Genomic DNA, 20,162 nt, shown 5'->3' with positions numbered 1-20,162 from the left:
GCTGTAAGAAAAAAACAGCCTGGAGGTCGAGAAAAAATGGCCAGGACCCAGTACAAAGAGCACTCGGCCATAACGAGAGTCAGGCGAAGGCGCCATCTTTGAATCAAGCGGGTGCCGTGCGCCAACCAATTCCGCTGTAAAAACCTCAAAAAACCCCATCGAGATCCCGCTTGAATGCCCTGCACCCAGGAATATCGGAGTCAAAGCAGGGAAAACATACAGTGACAAAAAAAATAGAAAAGAAAACAGAGTGCTCATTGCTTTCCTCTGATGATGCCCCAGGTAGCCTGCATACCACAAACTCCTCCCGTGATCACGTAGCCCTCCCTAGGTATGCAACCCCACACAACGATAGGAACCGCCAAGCATCACTGAAAAAAGAAAAGAAAAGCGTAAAAGAAAAGCAAAAAAATACCTGAAGCCAAGATGGCTACCGGCTGCAGAATGAAAAAAAAGTCCTTCCCAGGAAGTGAGGTACTTGTACTTAGGGAGTCAGGAGCCATCTTGGAATGGAAAGGAAAGTCAACTTTGGTGGTTAGGTTCTGCAGAAATTGAGTAAACTCCAATGTGAGGACTGTGAGAGGACGACGGACGAGGAGGTAATAGATAGTTAGCAAAACTTCAAATTTAAGATTTCCACTTTACTGTTGGCTGCAAATTCCATCCTGAGCAGGATTACGAGGGGACAACACAAATTGCATTGAGGGCATTGTATAGGCCCAGACATGCATACATTTAATGGTTTAGCCCACATACGAGTGAGTGCACGCAGTAAAGGAGGGAGGGCGGAACTGCATAGCATGATCTGTGCAACCAGGCCCAATGCACTGCACGCAACCAGGCCGGTTGCCCCGCTGTGATGGTGTTGGATGTATGGAATAAAATGAGACAATGCAGTAGAATACTGGAGACTTTATTTTTGTCTCATAACAAGAGAAGCTCACAGCCAAGTTCTCGCATGTCCGGAGCAGCGGTCAGAGTGAAGAATCTCACCGCAACTCCCAACGAGCAAGTATCTGGAACATCGGCCAGATTTAAACAACTCTTTACAACTTCTTGTATGCATCTCGTGGTGCAAGCCAAAATGCACAGCAAACTCATATATACTCAACAGACGACCTGCACTGCGCTGCCCAAAGCCCCAGCACACTGGTGACAAGGCAAAGCCATCACCACGAACCACGCTCCTCCCCGCAGCACAGACTTATTCCGGACCCCATCTCTCCTGGGTGGCGGCCACCCAGCGTGATCTTTTGCCGGATGTGCTCGTGCCACGAGGTGGGGGAAGGGAAGAATGAGGAAGCACCGGCCCTCTTTACTGCAAAAGACACAGCCATTCCTGCAAGGTGACTATACGTGTATGCCAATCTCGCCTCCCTCGTATTGGCAGCTGCCCGGTGTAGCCGTGGAGCTGGCAGTGATCGTGCTACGACGAAGTTAGTCACCCTCCCAAGGAGCTCTTTACGATTTGTTTGCTACACTACTAGCCCAAGGGTGGCGGTACAGTCCAAGTATTCCCACCACCACGTACCTGATACATACTGAGTGATGGCCAATGTGCCTGTCACTGAACGAATCGTAATAGACTGCACACCCTCCTCACAGGGACCCAAATGGAGGAACAGGGTGGAGCGCCTAGAGCTATACTTCAAAGCCACTGAAATTCCAGATGAGAGACGACGAGCACTGTTGCTCCACTTGGCGGGCAAAGCGATACACAAAATATATAAAACCACCACAGAAGGGACAGCCAAAACCTATGCTATGCCCTTCGCTACCCAAAATGCACACTTCAAACCCATGGCCAACCAAAACTACAAGTGATTCACATTTCATAAAGCTTGGCAAGAGCTGAAGAGTCCATAGACAGATTCCATGGGATTCAAAAGAATTTGCTAGTACCTGCAAATTTACAGACAAAATAAAATCCTCATCAAAGCTACGTGAACACATACTATTAGAGTCTGGCACACCCCTATGAGACATACTCACACCAGGCTGGTCAAAAGAACTATCCAAAGTGAGAGCTTCACACATGGAAGCAGTATTACACCGCACAGTTAAGATGGAACCCGTCAATGCTGTTCAGCCGTGAACTGCACCAAGTAAAGCAATAAGATCACCTGAGTCGAGACAACAGTGTGGCTTTTGTGGGGGACCGATTCACGACCGACTGCCCTGTGAAATGTAAAAAGTGGACTGCTGTAACAAATATAATCACTTTGTGAAAGTATTCCTCTCCTCAAAACTAAGAGGCCAAAGAAAACAGTCAATGACATCCCCGGCACCGAACGAGTGGCAGATGACATAGACTAGGATATCACTGAATACACCGTGCAGTCAATGTTCACCGTCGGCAACACCACCACCTCACATAAACCGCTTCTTCAATGCCAGCTGCACATCAGCCACTACCCAGACACAGCGACTATAGGTACAGGAATGTCTATCGATATCATGTTGACAGACGTACCAGAACCTCCAGCATTAATCAAGGCAATTGTCAGAGTTTGCGCATATGGCCAGACCCAACCCTTATCCATGCCAGGGAGTTTTGAATTACAAGTTTCACATGCGGACGCGTGTCAAGTATGTCCATATATGTAGCGAGAGGAGGCCTACGAATGCTGGTCAGTAAATGAAGGGGCCTCGAGTATATTTTTTTGAATCAGGGTTTTTTGTACCAGGGTAAATTTCACAACTTAGTGTGTTCTTGTTTACACCAGGGTACATTTCACATCTTAGTGTGTTCTTGTTTACACATAAGGTGGTTCTATGCATGTTTCTTGACCGAATTTATGAACTTTATTGGCATTAAATATGTACCTGATTGAATAATGTAATGAAATAAGCAACCCCCCCTTTTTCAGATGAGTCTCACAACATACATTACTTTGTAGGTTGATTGTTCCTTCCTCCCATGTCCTGATGAGGCCCAAATCGGAGGACCGAAACGCGTTGATGCTACAGAACAGAGTTCGACAGAAGATTTATGTTACATAAAGAAATTGGAGACACACTTTCCTGGACTGTGTTGAGGGTCGAGTTATCCCCTCAAGTGTGTATTGGACAATCTCACTTTTTTCAGATTGCTTAAAAAACTCAGGCTTATTTTTAGCAACTGGTTTTTCAGAAAATGGGTACGAAGGAATTTTGTTCATGTAAACCTTTTGTTGTGTATATAGATTTGATCCTTTGAGTGTTGTCATAAATGATAAAAATGATAAAGAATTATTCTATATTTGATTTGGAGTTGGCATGCGATTATGTAAATAAGCACGAATAATACTGTTGGACTGAGTATATGTAATTAGAAATTAATTAGTTTTTTCTTGCTTGTAATTTGGATGCTATTTATTCCTCCGCATCATCCTATTTTTTGTCAATGGGCAGCTGCAACACAGCAGATAGACTAGGACTAATAAAATTTGCACTCGGAGTGCAAACAGAAAAGGTCTCCCACACCCTCACAGAGTTCAAAAACTTGTTTGTAAGTATTGAGTTTATGAAGGACAAAGTGGCAAAATTGCAGATTGACAATTCAATACAGCCAGTGGCATTGCAACATCATCAGATAGCTTTCCATCTGCGGCCCAAAGTCGAGAAGAACTAGACAAACTAGAGAAGGTCGGAATCATTGAAAGGGTTACAGGTCCCACTCCATGGGTATCACCCATTGTAGTGGCAAAGAAACAGAAACAACCCGGAGAAGTCCACATCTGTGTGGACATGAGGCTACCAAATATCACAATTCAGCGAGAACACCACCTCACCCCCACAGTACATGACCTTATCGAAGAGCTCAATGGAGCCAAATGGTTCTCCAAGGTGGACCTGTGATCGGGGGTACCGACAACTACCTTTAATACCTGACTTGAGATACATCACAACCTTCTCGATGCATGTAGGATTTGGACGATACTGTCACTTAAACTTCGGAATATCAAGTGCGGAAAAAGTGTTTCATAACACAATCCAGGAGCTACTAGTAGGGCTGCATTGTGTTGTCAGCGGTTACATCTTTTTATATTTGCAAACACCATTTTAGAGCACCATGAACAACTCAGGAAGTTGCTGCACAGAATCCAGCACCACAGGGAGGAGTGTGAATTTATGAAGCAGCAGACAGCTTCTTTGGGTATATCTTCTCTGTGGCTGGCATAGCCCCAGATCCAGAAAAAAATTGTGACGTCAGAGAAGCACACGCCTCAAACAACGTAATGGAGGTGAGAAACTTTCTAGGAATGGTGAACTATTGTGGCCAATTTATACCAGACCTGACCACTCTCATCCAGTCACTTCGGAATCTCACAAAAATGGTAACCCTATGGGCCTGGGGCGACAAAGAATCCAATGTCTTCCAAGTGACCAAGGAAACCCTGTCAGCCGACACTGCACTGGCATATTTCTACTCCTCCAAGCTAACTGCAATTGCAGTGGACACCAGCCCAAAAGGGCTAGGGATAGTCTTCACCCAGAAACAGGTCCATGGAGACTAAGCCCTGTTGCATATGTCAGTGTTTCATTGATCCCCATAGAACAGAAGTATTTGCAGACAGAAAGGGAAGCCATTGCCATCCACTGGGTCTGTAGGCTCTTTCATCTGTATGTCTACAATCGTCACTATGGATCACAAGCCACTTATTCCGCTGTTTCCAGGCATATCTTCCAAGCCATAGCTATGCATCTAGAAGTGGATGCTGCAGTTACAAGACTACGACTGTTGTGTGGAATAGAGGCCGGGTGCCAACAACCCAGCAGACTACTTATCCCACCACCAATTCAAAGCAACACTCAAAGAAGCAGAAGATGCAGAGGACACCGAGGAATACATGAGATATGTGGTAGAATGGTCTCAGAAACTACCACTCTCCATGAACGTGATCTGCAGTCCAACGGCACAGGACGAGTGCCTACTGCTTGCCCTAGCTGCAAAACAGTAGGGAAGTGGCATTTACTCAAGGAACAGCAAGCATACCGCACACCAGAAGCCAAAAGAATTTTAAACTGACTCTATCAAGTGCGCCACAAACTAGCAACTGACGTGAAAGAGACAGGACCCACAATAGTGATTTCCACCAGCGTCACTAAGCAAGTGGTTCAATAAGCCCACAACGGAGCCCAATGTATGGTGAAAATGAAGAAGTGCCTTCGGAACATAGTCTGGTTTCCACTCATGGATGAGATGGTAGAAAACATGGTGCTGTCCTGTCGATGGTGCTAAGTCACCGGTCCACCAGATGCACCACCCCCACTGATCACGGAATGAAGCCCCCAGCAACCGAGGACATGTGCTTCCCCAATGGGCAATGCACCCTTGTTTTAATTGACAATTACCCAAAATATCCAGAAGTGGAAACTGTGGCATCTAGAACAGCCAAGGAGGTCATTCCCAAGCTTGAGAAGATGTTGGCCACACAGGGGCCACTGAAAGAAATTTGAACAGACAATGGCACTCCATTCCAGGGTCAAGAGTTTTCGGTGTATCTGCAATCATGAGGTATCAGTCACAAGCAGAATACACCACGGTGGCCTAAGGCTAATGTAGAAGCAGGCTAATGTAGAAGCAGAGCACTTCATGCACACGGTCAATGAGTTCATCCGCATAGCGGATGACAACCAGCAACCTTTGGAGTGAACGATATATGCATACCTACGAGAATATAGAAAAAAAACACACTCGACCACTGCACAGGCCCAGGACATGCCAGCATGGACGAGTGATAGCTGACACCATCCCATACCAACCTGAGTGGAGACCAACCCTCATTGACGATGCCCTAGCATTACAAAGATGAAGGAATAACAATCAGTAGGCAAGGTTCCGATGAGGGGCCCAAACATCGAATCAATGCTATGTGGACACAACTGAGTGCAATAGAGAAACAGATACCCGTAATATGTCATTCTTTAAGCCAGCCAGGTGTGACCCAAGCGAGGAAGAAGTAAACCCAGGAAACGAGTCGCCCATTCAGATTATGGCCAGAGAATCAACACCTGTAGCATCGCTCAACAGTGCTGACAAACCCTGCTCCCAAGAGGCATCCTGCAATCTCATCCTGCAACACCTTATCCTCAAGAGGGGTGCCCAGGGCACAGTTCTAGCTCCCAAACGCTATTGAGCAGTCCAACTCCCAGCAGAATGAGTGATCGCATAAAATACCACCTATGTGGCAACTCTGCACCCTCCTCCAGACTCAAGGACGGCATGTTGTAAAGAAACTATGCCACCCAGATGGCCCCCATTTCTGAGTTTGTTGCAAAGTTATAAGTTTAATTGACAAGAAAGTGTTTTGATTATGGGAGGGAAAGTATGTAATGTCGGTCCCCAAGCAAGGTTGGAAAGGCGACGCCATCACGTGAAATCGGGGCATTGTATTGGCCTCGACTTGTGTATGTTTAACGGTTTGGCCCACATACGAGTGAACGTGTACAATAAAGTTCGGCTGGCGGAACTGCATTGCAGCTGCGAGCCAACCGAGCAACCTGCAATATCGTGATCAGCATCATATTTTTCACGCTCGCATTGTGTGCAACCAGGCCCGGTGCCAGCTGTGACGGCCTGCTCTGTGCTACCGAGAGCCCCAGCACAGTGGTTTTACTGAAGATTCCAAGAACAGGCTAGGTTGTGACATTCTGTGCTGCCATGCCTGCGACAGGTAAATATAGCTGTGGATATTTAAAAGTTAAAACAGTTGTTTCCCAAAACTGCTAGTGCTTCCAGTCACACAGTCTAGAATAATAGAAGACTAGTATTGCTCCTCTTTAAAGACAGACTTAGGACCTGATTTAGATTTGGGTGGACGGGTTACTCTATCACAGTGGTAACAGATATCTAGTCCAAAAAAAATCCCGGTATATCATATGGGATTTATATTTCGGTGACGGGAGTAACCAGTCCGCCGAGATCTGAATCAGGCCCTTAGTCTTATGTGACAGTGGAAACCAGGTATTAAGGGCATAATGTTATCAGGGGACATGCATTTCTTTAAAACGTTTTAAATAAAAAGTTTCATTTCCATATGCCCTTTTTAGGTCAAAGCCTACCTACCAGACAGAGCAGCTGTCTGGTTTACTAAAGACATCTTGGGGACATTCAGAATGCTTCCCTGGGAATGCATTCCACCTGGTTCTTACCATTGGCTTTGTGGTTTGCAACTCACATTATCAAGCTTTCTATTTGCTGGCTTTATTTCTTTTAGGCTGTCCAGGGTCAGTGCGTCCCTCCCAAGGAGCAAAGCCTTTTCACACTACCTCTCTTTGTATTCTTCCACAAGTGCCTGTAAATGTTGTTCTTATCTTGCCACATTTGCTGTGCATTCAAAGACAGAGGTCAAATGTCAGGCTGTGTCTTCTGAGGAGCTTGGTGTTTGCTTTAGTTTTTCTGACTTCAAAGTGAGAGGATTTATGTGACAATCTTGCTGGAATCTAAAGGGAGAGCATATGTTTTTATCTAGCACATGGCATTTAAATGACCTGTGCAAATATTTCAGAATATATCAGAATTAGCAAAGCACAAATGAAGCACATTTCTTGTTCATTCTGATGTGAATTGTAAACAAATACTTTAATATGATTTGTTTTAAAAATCAGTACACTACGTGATGCCATTTCCACACATTATTGCTTGTGCACTGCATCATTTTATCAGTACAACTGTATGTCTGTGCAAATGTAATTGTCATTTCAGTTGAAAATGTGTTGCCAGTGAGCTATGAAACCATGCATGCTCCACTCTACGTCCTCCAACTCCACTCTATTCTGACCCACTCCACTCCACACCACACTTCACTCTGTGCCACTGCACTCTACTCCACTCTGCACAACTCAACTCTGCACCAATCCACTCTGCACCACTCCACTTTACAACTCTCTACTCTACAACACTACTCTATGCCAATGCAATCTATTCCACTGTTCTCTATACCACTACACTCTTCACTACTGCACTCTACACCATTCCAATCTGAGCAACACTGCACTTTACGCCACTGCACTCTTTAACAATATACTCTATGTCAATGCACTCTACTCTGTACCACTCCACTCTACGCCCCTGCACTTTATGCCAATCCACTGAATGCTACTCTAACTTACACTGCGCCCCTGCACTTTACACCACTTTATGCCATACATATATGCCATTCTACTCTTTGCCACTGCACTCTACCCTTCTCCACTCCAATCTAAGCCACTTCACTCTAGTCTGAAACAATCTTCACTCTACACCAGTCCACTCTACCACACGCTATGTGAGTCTACTCTATGTCACTCCAAAACATGACACTCTACACCACGTTTTGCCATTCCAATCTACGACACTTCACTCCACTCTCCACTATGCCTCTAACCTTTAGCCATGCTGAACAGCAGCCACACTAATGTACCACATGGCTAAAACACATTGGCAAAGCCAAAAGCTCTTGCGTAGGCGACACTTATTGGTTTAGCCAATGCTTGTTTCCAATGCAGTACTTCACTGCCTCATTGTAAAGCCCACTTAATCAAAGATTTCTTACACACATATGAATACATTATATGTGTAATGCCATCACACATTAATATATGCAACAGAACTACTTTGTTATTGGCACAGGTGCAATGATGTCATGGTCATCATATTGCCTGGAGTTGATGCTTAGTCGCAACAGTTTTGCCTGACCTTCCCTGCTGAATGCGGATTCAGCAACAGCATCACCAGAATTTTAGTCTCACTTCAGTGATCCCCGCGCTGCTTGTGGAAGGTGTTCTCCATGCTCAAATGCACCTAAACTTCTTATGCTGCTACTCGCTGAGTGGAAAATGTCTCCCTCCTTACAGCACACTGCACCACGTCTTCAGTACAGGCAGCTTCTTCATGCGTTGTTTGTTTCTCACATTGTCACCAACATGTCATAAAATGTGAAAGCAAAATGCTGTACCCCAAAAACAAGACACCCCAAGATTTACCTTATTTAGATCTCCCATATTTATTTGGATTGGAGACGGTGATAAACCTCAATTTCTTCAGGCAATTTGTCCCTTAGTTAAGGCACCCCCATGACATCGGAATCAATAAAATACAATTTTATTAAATAATTATAATTCAAGATCAATGAAAAGTTAAAGGATTTCATTTAACAAATTGAAAACGTGAGATACAGTGTACATCCTATGAAGGCTCTCAAAGGAAAAGGTATACAGAGTATGTAAAGATCAGAAAATAATTTAAGTTCCAATGGGCACAAAATCAGAAAGAAATGGACAGCATCCCTAGTAGAACAAGAACGTCTTCAAGAAAATCTCTAGCTCATCCCCAAAATCAAGGGTTTTTTATACACAGTTCTTGCATAAGAAGTAGTGCAGAATCTTCATGGTGTGAGCAAATGCACAATTTCTTCAGCAAATCAGAGCACACAGAAAAATAAACATCCTTACATAAACACCTAAGCACTATCTCATTTTCTTGAATAATTATTGAGCATCCTTGATGCTAATGCCATCCAGAGAAACTTGAACAAACAAGATACTTTTACAGTGGCACACTGTTTGTTTGAATGAATAGATTTCATTGAAGCAGTGAAAAACATAATAAATAATATGTTGGCAATTACGGCTGAGTTTGAAAAATTCAACCATGAAAAGAACAATAACAACAATGAAGAGTGTTCTAATACGTGTCAGCTTGATTGTGTTCTGCGAGCTGGTGGGGAGAGGATGTGTGCAGAGGATGGAAGCACTGTACTAGCTTCCATCCAAATTAAGATTGAGTTTTGCACAGAAATGTCGCCTAACTGAAACACATCAAAATATAAACCTCTACACACCATAGGGAATCCGCTTTAAAACCCATTGATTTAAATCAGTCTGCATATGTGAAATCATGTAAATCGTGCATGTAAATCCATATTGCACATTATTAATTATGCACGAAAATACAAATCCATATAAAAGTTTTAACAAATCCCCACTCTGATTTTACAAGAGACATCAGTTATATTGTTTATATAAGCATTAATAACCCTGCTGTTATCAGGTATGAAGGTGCAAAGAGTATTGTATGTTGGATTTTTGTAGTTTTTGGTCTTGTTGGTTTAGATAAAGTTTGCTTATTTTTCTAAACTGGTGTGGTGTCTATTTGTAGTGTTTTCACTGTGTAACTGTATGCATGCACAAATGCTTTACACACTGCCTCTGAGATAAGCCTGTCTTCTCGTGCCAAGCTTCCAAGGGGGTGAGCAGGGGTTATTTTAGAAGTGTATCCCCCTTTCCCTGACTAGGAAGAAGGTTCCTCACTTGGACAAAGGTGCAAACCTCTGCCAACTAGAGACCCCCATTTTTAACAAATTAAGCAAATATCAATATTCAAAATAGGCCTTAATGCAGCAACTAAAATCCATTACCAGCTTCCAAGCTAGATACCTATAGCAGAAACCCCATGTCCTAAGGTTTCTAAAACACTAGTTGCTTCTAAAACCTCTATCTCAGGCTTCAAGTCAGAAATGTTCTCCTCAATCCCCTCTACCTCTTTGCTCCTATCTGGGATAAAAGCACAGCAGTGCTGCACTTTCAACATCTTACAGACCCCGCCTTTCTCTGCTAACAATATATCTAAAGCAAGTCAATCTTGCAAAACCATAGATCTAATAGCTACTAATCCTGTATCTACTGCTAGCAAAGCACCAGATGTAGTAGTTATTGATTTTCCCACTACTATAGAAAGCCTTATAATCTTCTTATCATTTAAGGCTCCTCCTACTGAAGGAATAATGGCACCAAAAATATCTCCCACTAAATGTGAGCTATCATTTGCATTACATCTAGATATTTGGGGTAAATTCTTCTCAACAGCCTTTAGGCTATTCAAATGAAACATTTTCAGGAATACTAAGCTAGGTAGCATGAACCTTCTCAGTCAGTTGAAAATAGTCATCCTGTACATACACAAAATAAACCCAGGAATAATGGGATTATCTCCAGTAAGCATCCAAATGAGCCAATCCCTTGTGGAGGCCTCTGAAGATGTTGAAGAGCTGGTGGCCTCCATTCCAGTCCCCTCACCCTCCATGCCACTGTGTCGATAGGTGTCAATGGTCTCAGCACCTGAAACACAGAGGCCGGCAGCTTTCCCTGCCTTTGAGGCCAGTGTTTCCTTTGCCTGCTCCTGAAGATGCTGAAAAGACATATATAATAGTTTTATTGTATCCGTGTAAATAGAATTGATCATCAACTTATTTCTCAAAACGTTTGCCAACTATTCAGAATTCACCTGCTTCAAAGCTTTCAAACTTTAGTTTGTGTTTATCATAATCTCAGGCATGTAGGGAACAACTTCAGAAACCATTTGGTCACAGTTTTTGGAAATTCCCCTTATTGTTCTTATTTCATTTATGATCTTGTCTCTTAACCATTGTCAATTCTCTCCAGTACCTGTGAATGTCCTGATTTGTGGTTGTAATAGTGAACATATGTCATACAAAATGATATAAAGTGAAAATACCTTTGATCAGTGTGTGTACAAGGCTGAAAAACTGAAATATATGTATTTTAAACTTTTCTAATATGTTAAATGGTAGCGGCAGTTCAGTCGATAACCTTTCAAGTATTGCCTGGCGGTAATCGCCTCTTATACCATTCGATGATTAACCAACAAAAGAGGCAGGCGCCGGAGACTGGAAGGCAGGAAACAAAGTTTTATTCCGTCGGAGCAGAACACGTCAGATCGGACAGCAAGGTATCGTCTCGAGGTGCTCTAACCGCATCTCTGAGGCCTGGCCTTTTATACACAGGTTTATTGCTTTATTACATGTGATACATTCTTGTTGAGACTTTGATGTACGGAAAGACATCCTTGGAATCCCCACTTCAAGCTTGTTCCCACACATATCTACAGTAGAAGTCCTCACCCCACCCATCGTAGGAGATGGCTATCACACAGCTGGACATCCGTCAATTCCTGGGGGTGTGTGCGGCTGGTCGGATCTCAGGGGGTGGGGTGTGGATCGACTGTAATCCCTTTGATGTGGGGTGTCTCCCTTACAGTAGGGGCAATAAACTGCATCCGCAGGGCTAGGTGATGACCTGGGATCGGCTCGGACAATCGGGCGCAGAGGAAGGGGGTTATCAAAAGGATGTATGACCATGTATGGGATGAAAGGAGGTGTTGATCAGGCGCGGGATGCGGTTCCATGGCAGGGTCACGCAGAAGGAGAGGGTTTATGGCCCATGTGTGAGAGAGCGGGGATGGCCGGCGCGCGGGGGGGGGTGTTCGCAGCGAAAGAGGGACGCGCTGGCGATCGGCAATGAGCGGGGAGAGGGGCCATGGTGTCTAAAATGGCCGCCGTGTGTTTCTGCGTGCGGCGCTGGAGAGAGACAAGATGGCGCAGATAATGTTCAGTTACGAACTAAATTTCCACAGTCCTCCCTTTTAACATATCTCGCCAGCTTGTTTAGTTCGGATCTATCCCCATAATACCACATACTTCTACCTCGTACAGGGCTTTCATTCGTTCTGCTTCAAAGTTCAGAGTCTTTAAGACAGACAGGAATGATCTGGCACAATTGTACATAATTTCATGTAGTTGATGTGATAAGCGAGGAGGTAGTGCATACAAAATTACATCAGCTGCGTCATATGTCAGACCCGGAGATAGGAGGGGGGAAGCTCGCTTGAACACAAACAGGATACCGTGAAAATGTTCTTGCAAAACAAGGAATATCACGTGCATTACTTAAGGCCTAGACTTCGTGTGGATCAAACTAGACAGCATAGTCATGTGCACGGCTGATGTTATACAATTGTCATTATACAAAGTTAATGTTTCTTAACTACCAGTGTTCAGTTGGAAGTGACCGATGTAATATCATGAAAACTCGATTGGAAGATAGTCAATACGAAAGCGGTTGGGAGAGGAGTTCAACTCAACATGAGTTACAGTCAGGGAAGGGAGTTCTTCTTTCCAGTGTCCTATTATAGCGAGCCATCACTGGTAAGCTCTCATTGTTCTTCTTCTTTTGTTGGCACTGTTGAGCACCGGCGGTGGAGCTAAGGTCCAGCTCAAATCCATGTTTTCACGTTGCAGGGTGTGACCATTCTTTGCTCTCGGATCACAGTCCTGTTTTGTCCTGTTCCCTAACTGATCTTATCATAGGTACCTTGAGGCGGGGTACCCGCATTTCGTTCTTCTTTTGTCAAGTCAAGTTCCAAATCCCGTATGAAAAAGAGGGGGGGGGATAGGGGCGTGCTTTTGGGAGGCCGAGGGAAGAGGGGGTGGAGTGGGATCGGATCAAAAAGCGGACCAAGGAGAGCAGAATCTTTTAGCACTGAGCCCATCAATCGGGCTCGACGGCCTGGGACTTCAGGCACGAGCTGATCAGTGAGCGGGGGCTTCGGGATAGCCCTTCTTTCTATCGCTTTCCATGCTGAGAATGGTGCCTCGTCCCGCATCTTTTTGCTCCATGGCTCCCCCTTGGTCGACGCCATAGATGTTCCATGATCCGCAGCCAGGCTGTGCGTCACGTCCGACCCCTCTCCTCCGATGGCCGCATGTTATCTTTGAATGAGTACAAGAAACAGAATCTTAGAGAACTGGCAGGGAAGACGTTTACACACTTCATTCTCTCGCCCAACCCCAAGTAGTCGGGGAAACGTTTATCGGTCACTCTATGGCGGATGTCTATCAACTCCTATGTCGGTGTAAACTACTAGCTCACTAATCATTGCTGTGGTGCAGGTTTGCGAGTGTTCCTGCAAATTTCCATCATCAGGTCTGCTAGGTTTATGAAAAAGTGCGAGGTGCTACTGTCATGGGCTCACAAATATCTGTTTCGGGGAGGAACACAAGCTAAACATTTTCCTTGCTGGAGACAATAGTTAACCTTTATCAGTTCTAGGCGATGTATCTTTTAAAACAAGGTCATCAGCTGTATTGCTTAAAATATCCAGGGACGGCTAGTACAGAACTGGGACTATTCTGGAAAGACGGGGTGCTTAGACGCTCTATTTCTGTGCAATGGGCGGGGCGGTTCTGAGCGATGGAGGTGGAGTCGTCAGGGTCGATGATACCTTCTTGCAGTGGTGTGCATGCAGCCAATTACGTTTCCCCTCCACTCGAAGAGCTGTTCGGGTGGTGATCAGGACTTGCAGGAGGCCCGTCCACCGGGGCTCCAGACTCTTGGTGTGCTGGAAGTTGCGCACTAGGACAAAGTCACCGGGTTGGATGTCGTGTCCGGGGCCCCTGGAAGCATCGGGGATGGCTTGCAGCACCTGCTGATGGATAACAGACAACGTTTTAGTTAGATTGTACAGATAGTCAGACATGAGGACGTCAGGGACGTCGTGAATGGATGCTGGTTTTGGTGCAGTCCAAAGGTTCATGGGTCGCCCGAAGACGACCTCGTAGGGGGTTAAGTGGTGTTTGGTAGGAGTGGAACGCATTGATAGCAATGCTAGTGGGAGGGCGTCTGGCCATTTCAGTCCTGTGGTGGCAACTATTTTGGCTAGCTTGAGTTTCAATGTGGCATTATGTCGCTCAACCAAGCCTGCAGATTGGGGGTGGAAGACCGCATGAAACTTCTGTTTTACACCCAACCCTTTTAAGATGAGTTGGATAACTTCGGCTATGAAGTGGGGGCCGTTGTCGCTCCACAAAATTCGACAAAGGCTGTAATGGGGGAAGAATTCTTTCAATAGTACTTTTGCGGTAGTCATAGCAGTGTTGTCGCGGGTTGGGTAGGCTTCCACCCATTTGCTGAAGGCGCACACGACGACAAGCACGTACTTCAGGGTTTGGCACCTTTCTAACTAAATGTAGTCCATCTGTAGGACCTCAAAGAGGTGACTAGGAACCCCAAACCCTCCCCGGGGTACAGCAGTTCCTTTACCAGGGTTGTGTTGGAGGCATATCAGACATTGTTGGACTAGGCGTTTAGCTGAGTCTGGGATTTTGTCGTTGTGCCAGACTTTGGAGATGAGTTCAATCATGGGGGCAGACCCTATGTGTGCGGGGGAGTGTGTCATGGTCAGCATGGGAATCAGGTATGAGTCAGGTAGCAACCATTTGTTCGTGTCTCTAGTTCGCCAGCAGCCTTCATCAACTTTCAATCCCACCCGTGCCCATTTAGTCAATTCGTGTGGTGAGCTGGCCAATTGTATGTCTCTAATGGTTTCCCTAGCATCCTTCCATTTTTCAGTTTGTGACCTGGTCACGTACATGCGTGTTGTTGACCTATTCTCGGCTGTGGTTCGGGCAGTGATGTCAGCCAGCGCATTTCCCTGTCCTATAATGTCCGTCACCTTTTTGTGTGCCTGGCATTTGATCACAGCTAGCCTTGTGGGGAGGAGGACTGCTTCGGTCAGAGCGGAGACTAGATCCCCATGTAGGATGGGTGTGCCATGGGAAGTCAGGAATCCCCTCTCCTTCCATAGGAGTCCAAAGTGGTGAACCACCCCGAAGGCGTACTGGCTGTCGGTGTAAATGTTTGCGGTTGTCCCCGCTGCTAGGATGCATGCTTGTGTGAGAGCAATCAGTTCAGCCGCCTGTGCGGATCGCTGTGTGATGCGGGCTGTCTCAACAATTGTTCGGGCCGTGGTGACTGCATAGGCGGCTGAAGTGGTGCCGTCGGGGAGCTTGATGCATGAGCCATCTACCCACAGCTCTCCGTCAGAATCTGGGAAGGCAGTATCTCGGAGATCAACCCTACTCTTGGTCTGTTCGTCGGTGAGGGTCACACAGTCATGTATAGGGGACGCATTGGGGTAATTGTCAGGGAGAGGTAGCAGAGTGGCTGGGTTCAGAGTGGTGCATCGTTTCAACGTGATGTGAGGTGCAAGCAGAGTCAGTTCATAACCAGTCAGTTGTGTGCGCTAGTCAGGTGTTGAGTCTTAGTCTGGTTCAGGAGGGTGTCAACTGCATGGGGTACTAGCACGGTGAGGGGGTTCGAAAGCACGATCCCCTCACTTTGTCGGATAGAGACAGCAGTGGCGGCTAACGCTCGAAGGCATGCGGGCAAAGCTCTGGCTACAGGGTCAAGAGTGGCAGAGAAGTAGGCACAAGGGCGTTGCTTGGGACCTATGGACTGGGTTAGAACAGACAACGCGCATCCCTCTCTTTCGTGGGTGAAGAGGGAGAAAGGTTTAGTGTAGTCTGGGGTTCCTAGGACTGGTGCTGAGCAAAGGGCATCTCGTAATTCTTTGAAGGAGGATTGGCATTCGGGTGTCCAGGGGAGGGGGAAGGGGACATCTTTAGCCAACAGGGAAAGCAGAGGTTTTATAATAAGACTGAAGTTTGGCAACCACTGTCGACAGAAGGAGGTGAGGCCTACCAGAGACCGCACTTGCTTCTGAGTTTTGGGAACAGGGGTTTCTAGGATGGTCTGAATTCGGTCCGGTGTAAGCTTCCTCCCATCTTTGGATAGGAGGTGGCCTAGGTATGTCACTTGGGGTTTGCAGAATTGCAACTTCTTCCTGGAGACCTTGTGACCGTTCTCCGCGAGGAAGTGGAGGAGGTGGATGATGGCTGTGACTGCAAGCGGAGTGGTGTCGGCCGCCAAAAGAATATCATCGACGTACTGTATTAACACCACTCCGTCCGGTAGTTGAACTGCATCCAGTTGTCTCTTGAGGGCTTGGCTATATATGCTGGGACTCTCAGTGTAGCCTTGTGGTGCCCTACAAAATCTGTACGAATGGGCTTTTAAGGTGAAGCCGAAAAGGTAGCGGCTGTCTGGGTGGATGGGGATGAAAAAGAATGCGTTCTTGAGATCAATAACGGTAAAGGTAGTGGCAGTGGACGGAATCAGGGTGAGGATGGTGGTGATATCTGAGACTACGGGGTACTGAGGTATGACTACTTTGTTAACCTCTCGTAAGTCGATAATGAAGCGGTATGCTTTCTCATCTCCCTCGCCTTGCTTCTTAACAATGGGTAAGATAGGGCTGTTGCAAACATTACTAACTACTTCTTCTACCACTCCTGCATCGACTAGGGACTGGATGATTTCCACCAATGCCTTCTCGCCTTCGGGTGATATCCGATACTGTGGAAGCTTTGGGAGCACTGCGTCCGGTCGGACAGTTATGTGTACAGTGTTGATCACCATGCGTCCTACGTCTGAGTCGGTTTTAGCCCATAGATGTGTGGGTAACGTGTCAAGTAGGGACAGGTCAGCATCGGTTATGGAGAACATACGTCGTGCGGGACAAGGCTTGAACAGATCTGGGTTATCGTGCAGTATGACTCGAACTCCGTCTGGGGAACATCTGATGGTAGCCCGGAAATGTTTTAGTAAATCAAGACCCATAATGGCGTCGGGGGTGTTGGAGGAGAGCAGAAATGTCTTGTCAGTGGTGTTATTTTCCAAGTCAAAGGAGATTGGTGCTGACAAGGGGTTAGTGGAGGGCGTGCCATCAAAGCCTATTGAGGTTACATGTGAGCCAGACAAGGGTGCCCTTGGGATCAGCCGTTTAGATAGCGCACTACGTGTCGCCCCAGTATCTACCAAAAATGGAGACTTTGTGCCCAGGACCTTAGCAGTGACGTAAGAACCTTGCTGGTCAACACGGAGTTCGACTGGATCCCTCCCTTGCCCCTGGCGGTCCTATGCAAAGTCATGGGTGTTTTCGTAGTCGGACTGCTGGCACTGATTCTGTCGGGGGCGGTCGAAGGTGTTTGGTCTGTCTGGCCTGTCGTGGGTGGTGTCGTTCGTGTACCCTCGTCCCTGTCCTCTATTTCTGGGGCTGTTTGCTATGTCTCTTGTGTCCCTATTCTTGTTCATATCCAGAAGGACCGGGCACTGGGATTTCCAGTGTCTGAACCGTTTACAGAACGCACACTGATTCTCGTCTAAGTCCCTGCGTCCAGCGTAGGATGTGGGTGCAAGGTCTCTAGGGGGTAGTTTTCTAGGGGCAGTCGGTTGGTAGGTTCCCTTGGGAGGTTCCCTTCCTATGGTCACCCCTTGCAACTGTGCGATCATTACCCTTTCCTTCAGCTCCTTTTTCTTTCTCTCGGACGCCCTATCGTTCTCATTCTTTTGGTGTTCGTAGTACTGGGCCATCTGGAGGATAGCCGCGGGTTTGGAGGCTGCCCAACTACTCTCGCTGGTCTGTAACTTCTGGGAGACTTCCTGTGATAGACCCTTCACATAATTCTGGACAAAGAGGTGATGTCCGGTTGCAGTGGTCATGTCCTGGCCACTATAATCAAAAAACACTGTCTCGAATCGAGAGAAGTATTCGGATACATCCTCCTGGGGTTTCTGGCGGCAAGCCGTCACTATCGACCAGTCTACCTTCCTTCCTGGGATTAGGGTCTTTAATTTCTGAACAATCTTGTCTGGGAGTTCCAATATGGCCTTTAGAGGTTTCTGTCCAGGTTCTCGCTGCTTGTCTATGGTATCGAGTTGTACCCAGGTATATCCGAACGGCTCAGCGTGGTCGACTTTCCGGATTTGCTTCCACACATCAGCCGGCAGACATAACCCGAAGAACAAATCGATATCCGCCAAGGTCATTATAGTTGAACCTAAGGCCGTACCTAGTTCTGTGTAAAAGACAGTCGGGTTCTTTCTTAAGTCGGGTAGGGTTTTTCTAAAGGTCAGGATGTCTTGTCGGTCCCATGGCTGATAGACCCAGTTATATACAACCCTTCCCTTCGCATCTTGGTGGTTGATGTCATCGTGTGTTCCCTGACCTCGTGGGGGGACCCAGTAAGGAGATGCTTCCTTGATGGGCATCATGGTATCAGCTTTTCCTGCCTGGGGTTCAGTCGCTATGGGGGTTTCTATCTTGGTCGTCTGCCTGTGTTCTTTAAGATGTCGGAAGACTTTGAGTGTACGTGTGAAGAGGTCCGTTACATCGCCCTCTCCCCCTTCCCCAATATCAACCTTTCTATACAAGGTTGCTAAGCCTTCGGGACCTTTATCCTGGTACCTATCCTCATAGGCATTCAGAGTGTGATAACAGAGTCGTACGACAAAGTGTCGTCTGTGGTTGTCGGCATACGAGTTATACGTATCTGTCACATATTCCTCACTTTCCTTCCGTTCTACTAGTGTTCTCGCTACCTTATCGATTCCGGCTCGTTCATCCTTTGTTAGCCGATTCATTCTGGCGGAATCTTTCTTTCTCGTCTCGGGGTCATCTAACGTTATTTCTAACGTTGTGTTTAGTACAAGAGGCTCGGCCGGCGCGGAGGCCGAGAGGGCCGAGGCCCTGGTACTGCTTTCGTTTGCGTTCGGGGGTTGTGGGTGCTGCACTATAGGCTGGGAGGGAGCGTATGGAGGGGGCATGTAGATGATCGGAGGACCTAATAGCAATTCATCGTTCGCCCGTTGCTTGGAAGGCAACTCAGGGTAGAGCGTAGAGGGGGTCCTAACAGGGCACTGGCCTGACGTTTCAGATTCTTGTTTTTGTTTAGCTTCCTTTCTCTTCTTTATTTCTTCCTCTAACTTTCTGGCGGCAAGGTGAGCTGCCTTTCGTAGTTCTTTTTCTGCCTTTACTTCTTCTCTCTTTTTCCGTTGCGTTGTTTCTTTGAGCCACATGCCGATACTGTCGAGCATAGTGGGCGTCGTTTTATTGCTACGTAGAGCTATTTCTAGTGTTTCTATTTTATGGTCATCAAAGGATCCCATCAGTGGCCACTGACTTTCGGAGTCCTTCTTTGTATATTTATGCCATAGTTTGCTATAAGCTACAGCGACTAGTCCATATTTAGTAAACATGTCCTTATTAGGGGTGCCTTCCAGTGGAGCCGGATGGTTCATCTCTAATAAGCGGTCCGGGCAGAACCAACTACCAATCAGTGGGGAGAAGATAGGCATGACGGGTTACAACGGGGACAAAAGTCTGCACTACCTATCTTTTCACTGCTTGCAAAGACTAGACAGAATATCTCTATTCCACGTTATTTGTAAGCAGAGAATACCTCAAAAGAACCAATATCGAACAACCAATGTTCGGACAATCAATCAGTGGGGAGAAAAATAGGCACGACAGATTACAAAGGGGGACAAAAGTCCGCGTTACCTACCCTTCACTATCTGCAAAGACTAGACAGAATATTTCTATTCTACGTTATTTGCAAACAGAGAATATCTCACAGAGCACTATTCGTCAAAAACAATCAATGTTCGGACAATCAATCAGTGGGGAGAAAAATAGGCACAACAGATTACAAAGGGGGACA

General features: G+C 46.2%; 1 long non-coding RNA gene across 1 annotated transcript in view; it reads right to left on the bottom strand.

Annotated features, from left to right (window-relative positions):
* Positions 1-9,060: 9,060 nt before the first annotated feature.
* The window catches only part of LOC146829156 (uncharacterized), a 94,300-nt gene continuing 83,198 nt past the window's right edge, over positions 9,061-20,162 (bottom strand). Inside the window, exon 3 of the long non-coding RNA XR_014961920.1 lies at positions 9,061-11,152. This is a non-coding gene — a long non-coding RNA (uncharacterized LOC146829156). The remainder of the gene's footprint in view (positions 11,153-20,162) is intronic.

Source organism: Triturus cristatus, chromosome 5_2 (assembly GCF_964204655.1).
Source record: "Triturus cristatus chromosome 5_2, aTriCri1.1, whole genome shotgun sequence".
NCBI classification, from domain to species: domain Eukaryota; kingdom Metazoa; phylum Chordata; class Amphibia; order Caudata; family Salamandridae; genus Triturus; species Triturus cristatus.
Note: the sequence above shows the minus strand (reverse complement) of the source record. Positions and strands in the feature narration are given on the sequence as shown.